Source organism: Helicoverpa zea, chromosome 8, assembly GCF_022581195.2.
Source record: "Helicoverpa zea isolate HzStark_Cry1AcR chromosome 8, ilHelZeax1.1, whole genome shotgun sequence".
Classification (NCBI taxonomy): Eukaryota; Metazoa; Arthropoda; class Insecta; order Lepidoptera; family Noctuidae; genus Helicoverpa; species Helicoverpa zea.
In genome coordinates this window covers 12,261,898-12,269,100 of record NC_061459.1, presented here as the reverse complement: position 1 = coordinate 12,269,100, position 7,203 = coordinate 12,261,898, and the positions used below count along the sequence as shown (strand labels likewise).

Sequence of the window (7,203 nt, the reverse complement as noted above, 5' to 3'; positions counted from 1 at the left end):
ATATTAGCAGTCTTTTTTAAATTAATCAGATGTGTCTGTAACATGGTTTTAAAATTTTACCTACACACATACATAGTTTGGTTTACCAAAATTTTCTAGAACATACAGTCTTCATTCTTTCATGTATTACATACCGTATGTATATCTGTTTATATACCATGTCTCGTCTTTGGATCTTCAATTCAAACAATTAATTGTACTAACGAGCATGGCCCGCGCAAAACGTGTTCTGTGTCAGTTTTGAAGAAGATTTTCATATTAAACCTCATATAAATAAGTTTCTAATTTAATAACCAACAATATTGTGTAATAATCTTTAAATATTACAGTGTATTTTATCAAGAAATTGTGTATAAAAGTTCTGCTGTGCGATTCAGTAACAAACTGATGCGTTCCGTTCAATTTATAGTGTGCAAATGATTTGCGATCTTATGCAATTGTGATTGGTGCCAATTTAGCTTGTTGTGAAGTGCTGTGAGTCATCATTGGTGTTAAATTACTGGTGGTCAAAGGATATTTAGCGGTGACAGAATTGTAAGTTTTTTGATTAATGCTATTTGTAGCTTAAGGCTGGTCCATTTATTGCAAAAAAACTGATGTTTTTACCTAATGATTACATGCTGCATGTGCATTGTTATCTACGCCCCGGTGTCATTCTAACTTCATAATTTTCATTAGAATTAGTTCAGCCATTCCTATTTGCACTATTACAATTTTTTTCTTGTGCTATTAAATCTGGAAATATAACCTCAATGAAACAGCGGCCTTTTAACTCTAAACAACAAAAAAGAACTCTAAAAGTACTCCCATCCTTAATTTATTGTAATCTTAAAAGGACTCCACCGATTCCCATTAGCAATATAGTACCTAATCGTGCGAAACTGTTAACTTCGAGGGGCCAGACAAAAGGGCTTGCTATATGCAACCCTTGAGGGCACTAAATACGAACCAATGATCTCATAGACCCTTCTATTAATCTTTTTAACAGCCTTTTAAGAGATTGCGCCGGGAATGTGTGCTGCTTGGTGCTAATTAAAATCGTCCCGTTTTTGGTGGCTCGAAGTGTAAGGTCTTGTAATTTTGTACTGAGTTGCTTGTGTCTTAAAGTTCTGGTAAAAGGATATTTCATACTCACACAACTTTCTATAGGTAGGATCACTGTTATGGTGTAGGTACCTACAATATTTAAGTCCATGTACCTAAATTATACGAGGGCAAAAAGTTGGTGCAGTTATTTCAGAGATTATACGGAATAAATGTTCAGAGAGATTTTTTAAATGTAATTTCGATATTAAGTACTTCTAGGTACGGTGTATACTCACTTATAGTATAAATACATATATACGGAGTTAGTCTAAATAGCTTATTTTAACACTACAAACAGATACTCCAATGTTATATTTGTGTACCTAGATGACTATGTAAACCATCTACTATTAATAAATAATAGATATATTATAAGAAAAGTGAGAAACTTAATCGTCTTGCGGTTTTGGGCTGGAATTCAATCGGAATTACCTATAACTATAGTTACCCACATACTTAATGCAATACCATCTAATATTAAATTCCTGCAAGTATTTTAATTTAAATAGCATTCCTACAATGACCAGGTAAACAATATAGATATATTATGACGAAATATTTCTCACCAAAATTCGTACTGAAGATAATTGTATTTTTATTGCATTTACATTAATTTATGAATAAGAACCGAGCGTATTTTTTGGAGCGTACAAATTTGCGAAAAGAAAACGAATTCAAACAAAATCCCTAAATTAATTTCGCCATACATTTCACAATAAGAAGGATGTAATAAATTAACTTTTTAAGGCATTTTGCGACATCCGTGTTGGGATTAACATATTATTATATTGTTGCATTGTCTTAATTTTAACAAATAGAAATTAAAAGTGTTGACCATGGAGGATTAAAAAAAAACTTTTTTTGGGCAACGGATCATTTTCTCAAAGCAAAATACCACGAACCACCACAAAACTATGCACCTATAAGTAAAATAATTCAAATTAAGTATGTATTTGCAGTTAAATGATAAATACAAAAGATAAGGTAAGCCATGTAAAATCAGTAAGCACATCAACAAAAGTGGATATTCATCATCATCATCATCTCAGCCATAGGGCTCCCCCTTAGATCTCTACAGATACCTGTTGAAGGCGACCTGCATCCAGCGTCTCCCGACGACCTTTATAAGGTCATCTGTCCACCTTGTTACATAGTTATCTCTTATCTTCCAAAAATAAATATAGAACGCCTTTATCTTTGCGTCATTATTTCAGAAGCTTAGGCATAACAACAAAACTAACTTGCCTTTTTATACCGAAACTAGAAACAACATACTTATTCACAAACCTATTTTTAGACAGATCTCATCCGCACGTGACACCTCCATATTTTTCCTAAAAAAAGTTAATACGCACATTTGTTTTAACATTATCTACCTATATCTTTTTGAGTGAAAGAAAAAATATAGACCTAAGAAATTCTTAGAAAGGGCAATACAGAAATCCAATTTATGTTGATCCGCTATGTGTAATCAGTCTTAGTAATTTGTCGCTTGTGTTTATTCTAATAATGTTACGTCTCATTTTATTTCAATTTCAAGGAAATTCGGTCATAGTAAGAGTTGCTCATTCTATTTCGTTTGAGAAGAGTTTGGTGGGTTTGTTGATGACAAATTACTGTTTATCGTTGTTCTAGCAAACTGATGTTTGATTGGTTGTGGTGTTGATGTATCTTTGACATCACCATACTTGGCTTTATACTTGGTATTGAACAATTACCATCTTTTTATAAAAATGACGAAGAAAAAAGTAACCACGGCTGCTACAAGGAGTTTAGTGTTATTCCGACTTATTTATTTTCTTATCAGGTTTCATTCATGATATCATCCAAGAACTCATCATGAAAGGTGGTCTGCTCAACTATTAGATCACCTATATCATGAATGAAAAGCTATTAAAGACGCCAAGACGTTCAGTAGGTAAAATCACAAAAAAAACTCTTTAAAAGAAAGATACTACAGCGTCAATTTTTGCTGTACCCATCAGAATCTTACGCGCGAAGATTTCACTAGAACTCGACTTAACGTAAGTGACTTTTTATGTAAAAATGTTAAAATCGCTCTTAGATGCTTGCTTCAAACATTGTCTTGAGTACGTATCTAATAATAAAACGAGAACGAACGTACGTTTGTTCGTCCTGTTAAATATATTTCGAAGGAGACGAAATTGACAGGATAAATTGTGTTTAGGAGTTATTACCGGTTATTGACCCTTAAGTTTCCAGAAATTGAATCAATAGTAAAATTACAGTAAAGTTTTAATTGAACCATGAACTTGAAATAAAAGTATCAGGTCAATGTAACTCGCTAACAATTCGGTCGATAAAACTGGCTTCTACGTAGTAATATTTAACCAAACCCAACAAAATTGCTCATCTATTCCAATACAGTCATCCCACACTTTATAATTGACAAATGTTCAATATGTAAATCGCTCACAAATAAACTGATATTTCTTAAACGGCGCACGTGGGCGATGCCGCGGGCGTTTCATTGTATATAATAAATTTCTTTTTCGCAGATGTTCCTGTGGCCCGTTATTGGATCCCTTACAATATAATATGCGGGATTTCATTCTCACATATTGTCTGACTAATATTGGCATATGGCGATGCTTTGTAATGAGATCAGAATAATATGCCCATAATTTAACCTTTACCCGATAAAAGCCATATTTATTATTGCTTAAGTCAACGTTAACAGTTTTCGCGTCGGAATTTCCTTCTCGTCGGCGTCGGTAAATATAATTATAATTAACTAAATAGCGTCTTGATCAACGAAGTTTTCTGCTCCATTAAATGATTTTGTAAACAAAGATTGTTTTTGTAGCAACAATGAAAAAATCTTCGCAGTAAAAGTGTTTTTTTTTTTTGTGTAATTTTAAGAGGAAAATCTTCACTTATTATCATATCTTTCAGTCAGTGCGTAGCTATCCGATAGCTTCTTACTTTATATTTCACAAGTCCCTTGAAGCACACATTAAGGTTACCAAAACCACCTGATTCATTCACCATCACACCAACATAACAATTTTGACTCTAATATAGTCAACCATCAACTGAATTAAATTTAAAATTTCTCGCCTTAAATAGCGCTAAACGAAATTCGCTGTGAAAGTTTCCTGGATAAACACGAGTCTTCGTAAGGTACGAAGTTAGTAATTTTAATTTAAATGGGTTACAGCCTACTTGTGCCTACCTTGAGTGTTTGAATCACGAATGTGGTGTAAACGAACGTTCCTCGCTCACAACTTGGGAGGCGAAGTATTGAGGAAGCTAGAGCGCTTTTTGCAAGCCGTATCAAGTTAGTTTTACAAGGAAATCGTTAATATCTCAAAAGTTCTTAGGTATCATCTGCCATTTCATAGATACCTAAGTACATTATGTATTTCTAATTCGATTTTGTTTCAAACATTGTATTAAACAATACCTAATTGAAGCATTTGCCTGTGCTTCATATTTACGCAAGCAAATAAAAACATAACCCTTTTTGGCAGTCGGGTTTAACTGTAACAAAATCATGTAGGTATTAAGACGAATGAGGATTCTAGATTTTAGTGAAGCTGTTAAAAATCTGTAGGTATAATAAAAGCCCTGTTTTTGTGGACCCTAAAATTCTTCAGAGATTTAAGTATCAATTTCGTATTCTGAGCTTGATCGGCGCTATATTTTCTTAATACTGTAAGAGAAGGCTTAGCGATACTTTTGAGGTCGCGTGATGAAGCCGGAGCTACTTGCGATATCCATTTTCCATCCATTAAACACAAACTCGGTTGCGTACAACTATGTTGTGTTACGGAAGCTAAATCGCTGGCTTTAATCATTGTTCTTATAATTATGTATGTTGTTCCAAGTCATTGGAGTTTTAGGGCTGTTGTTTGTTGTGATAAAGATAAATGAAGATATTTTTTTATCGAAAATGTTTGATGAAAGTGCAGTCCAGCAACTACGGCGTAATACTCGTGTATAAAAGTATCAGAGTGTTTCCTATGAATAAAACGATGCTATGAAATTAAAAAAATCCGAATTCAAATAACGTGTTAAAAAAATACCATAAATTTTAAACAGCAACAACCCCGTAAAACGAAAATAAACCAAACCAAATATATCGTTTACAATTTTTATAAAATCGTCGAAATTTTTCTCATCAAAATGCGTCGAAGCGCAAAGTTTTGATTTCCAATAAAAAGGGGTTCGCTATATATTATTAGGGTTCGCCTCGGCGTGTTAGATGACAAAATATCGGTCCAGTTCGTTTTCATAACTGCCGGAACCGTAATCAAAAGTTTTCCTATAAACATTTTCTGTTGTGATCTCGAACTTGGTGTCTGAATTTTGGAATATTTCGTGAATACTATTGGGATCAAAGTTGAACTGTGTGTGTAAGGTTATTGAAAGGTAGTGTTTGAGGAGCCCAAATTGGGATAGGCAGCATTGGATGTCCCACGTTTTGTGGAACGTCTGTGAACGTAATTGCACAGGGCTTTCGGGACTTAAGCCAGCACACATTTTGACTTGCCTGGTTACAGTTCCCAAATGAAAAATCGAATAATGTCGTTGTTCGGGGACATGGTTAAACTGATGCATTGAAACTGGTATTGTAGTCACAATCTGACGTATAGTGGAGTTTATACGTTCTAATTGTCATCAATCATGCGTCTGACGTAATTATGATGCTAACATGTCTGGTATGTCGCGTCATTAATATACTCCACTTCTGTTGCGTAATCTAATTTCCTTTGTTATTGTTCACATTTGTCTTTTGCATTTACAAAATGGAAATTAAAGGTACGTTTATACCCATTCTATTTATTAGTTTTATTATGCCTATTTGTCCGTCTGGTTTTTAAATGTCAGGTCTTGTTAAACCTGCGCTCTTTTATAAATAGTATTTGGCCTAAAAACATAGGTACATTTTGTGTCACACTTTTTTTAATAGACATGATTTATTCAGTTGTTTTGTTTTGTTCGTTGTTTTGAATTCGGATATTGTAAATAAAAAATGAAACATCATGTTTATGTAAAAATATGGACATTATTATATTAACAAAACAGTTGTTTTGCAAATTCATCGGTTTTGATATTTTTTGTTGCGCTGGTGTTAAATATTCATGTATTTTTTTGTGTGAAAATCCTTTTATTTGTTTGATTTCTACATCTATTTAATTATTAAAATCACGTTTACAGCTGCTGAACATGTAAAATTATAAAACAATAGGCTAAATAATTAAATAAAAAATCTTTGTATAGGTAATTAACTAAAACAAATTATTATTTTATTACCCATCACATCACAACAATCACCTTTACCTAATTACATTGGTCACCACTCAAACCTGGTATCCCACATTAACTTACCACATGTAAGTAAGAACTGTAGGCGTAACTTAATAAATATAATCCAGCAAAACTGAAAACGTGATACAGTGTTATGGAGAACAGCAATAAAAGGACCCCAGTGGTTTTGTGGCCTCTTATCCGGACAAAAAGCAATATAATCTCGTATTTCGCCAGATGTCCACCGAACGACTTATTTATTTCCCTTATTATGTTCAATTCGTACTATTGATTAGACGTACTTTTTGCTTTAGATGAAATGTATTTTTATGATATTTTTTTTACATGTTTTTGTGTACTTACTTGATAAGACGGTTATTGTGTAAGGCCCGGTTGTTCGTACGTTACGGTAAAGTTAAAGTTAAAATTTGACCGATGTCAATTTCGACCACGGCGACGTTTTTATTATGAAATTTGAACGTTCGTAAAATGAAGTGATACTTCAAAAATGCTTTTTTGAATTTGAGCCCTGTTAATTTTACTTTAACTAGAATTTAACCCTAACCTTGACGTAACCGAGCTCCGAACAACCGGGCCTAAGTATTCCAAACATTTAACATTTCAATTAAAATCAGTATAATTTTAAGTTGGTCTTAAAGATTATATTAACCGTATCGTTTTTTTTTTATTTCTTGATTTTTTTTAAGTTCCATCAACAATCAAATCAAATATTCAACATTTTTCTACTATTCCCCACGTATGTGTAACTTAACGTAATTTCAATAAAGTCCCGTTTTTAACATTAAAATATTTCACCCTTCTGCTATCTAATTTTAGCCCGAC

General features: G+C 33.0%; 1 protein-coding gene across 1 annotated transcript in view; it reads left to right on the top strand.

Moving 5' to 3' along the window:
* Nucleotides 1-318: 318 nt before the first annotated feature.
* LOC124632450 (nephrin-like) overlaps nucleotides 319-7,203 on the top strand; it is a 271,203-nt gene continuing 264,318 nt past the window's right edge. Inside the window, exon 1 of the mRNA XM_047167300.1 lies at nucleotides 319-534. The gene's annotated coding sequence lies outside the window, so the exon portion shown is untranslated. The remainder of the gene's footprint in view (nucleotides 535-7,203) is intronic.